Source organism: Pipistrellus kuhlii, unplaced genomic scaffold (genome assembly GCF_014108245.1).
Source record: "Pipistrellus kuhlii isolate mPipKuh1 unplaced genomic scaffold, mPipKuh1.p scaffold_m20_p_1, whole genome shotgun sequence".
In the NCBI taxonomy this organism is placed as follows: domain Eukaryota; kingdom Metazoa; phylum Chordata; class Mammalia; order Chiroptera; family Vespertilionidae; genus Pipistrellus; species Pipistrellus kuhlii.
Window position 1 is genome coordinate 184,091,062 of NW_023425404.1, and position 1,310 is coordinate 184,092,371.

A 1,310-nucleotide genomic window follows, 5' to 3' on the forward strand; every position below is an offset into this window, starting at 1 on the left:
GTGTTGAGCATCGGTGGTCAGTGGATATCATAACAACTGGTCATTCTGCCGTTCAGTCAATTTGCATATTTCCCTTTTATTATATAGGATACTCTATTCATCTGCTTGGGCTGCCATAATAAAATATCACGAGACATGCAGCTGTACCACAGCCTAGGCACGGGTGCAGAAAGGCCAGAGGCAGTGCCTCCAAAAACTCACATGGTGCCCAGCAGGCCTTATGTAGTGCATGGTGTTCAGGTGCTACCTGGAGGTTGGCTGGGTGGCCTACGTCTCCTTTAGGCCTCATTCCAGAAAGCGGGTCACAATCATAGATGTTATTGATCAGAACAGGGCTTTGATTGATGTACCTTGCCAAGGAAGGAGACAGGCTTTACCTTTCAAATGCATGCAGCTCACTGACTTCCTCCTTAAGTTCCCACACAGTGCCCGCTAGAAGTATGTCTGCCAAGCCACAGAGAAGGCAGATATCAATACCAAATGGGCAGCCACAAGATGGGCCAACAAGATTGAAGGCAGAGAAAAGAAAGCCAAGATGACAGATTTTGATTGTTACAAAGTAATGAAGGCAAAGGAAATGAGGAACCGAATAATCAAGGTTGAAGTTGGGAAGCTTCAAAAGGCAGCTCTCCTGAAAGCTTTTCCCAAAAAACAGCACCTGCTGCTAAAGATGAGGCTGAAACTGCAGCAACTACTGCAAAGGTTCCAGCAAAAAAGGTGACCACTGCAGGCAGGAAGGCTCCAGCCCAGGAGGTTCCCGCCCAGAAACCTGCAGGCCAGAGGCAGTGCCTCCAAAAGTGCAAAGGGGCCCAAAAGCCCCAGCCCAGAAAGCTCCTGCTGCTCCTGAGGCATCTGGCAAGAAAGCATGATAACATGAGGGGCTGCTATAAAGGTATAATAAAGGTTCTTTTTTACACACACACACACACACACACACACACTAAAAATATCACATACTGTGTGACTTAACCACACATTTATTTCTTATAATATATCTCTAGAGGCCAACAGCCCAAGACCAATGTTCTGGCAAAGTAGATTTTATTCTTGGGCCTCTTCTCCTGGTTTGTAGGTGGGCATCACCTCACTGTGGGCTCACCCCTATCTGTGTGTGCAAGAAGAGTGTTAGAGGCAGGGGGAGAGAGAGAGAGAGAGAGAGAGAGAGAGAGAGAGAGAGAGAGAGAGAGAGAGAGAGAGAGAGAGAGAGAGAGAGGTATAGAAATAGATAGAGAGACATAGACATAGACATAGACATAGACATAGACATAGACATAGACATAGACAGAAAAAGACAAAGAGAGAAAGACAGA

At 46.4% G+C, this 1,310-nt stretch overlaps 1 pseudogene; it reads left to right on the forward strand.

The window, feature by feature from the left end:
• The first annotated feature begins 229 nt into the window (after window positions 1–229).
• LOC118711841 lies at window positions 230–918 on the forward strand (annotated as a pseudogene).
• Window positions 919–1,310: the final 392 nt, after the last annotated feature.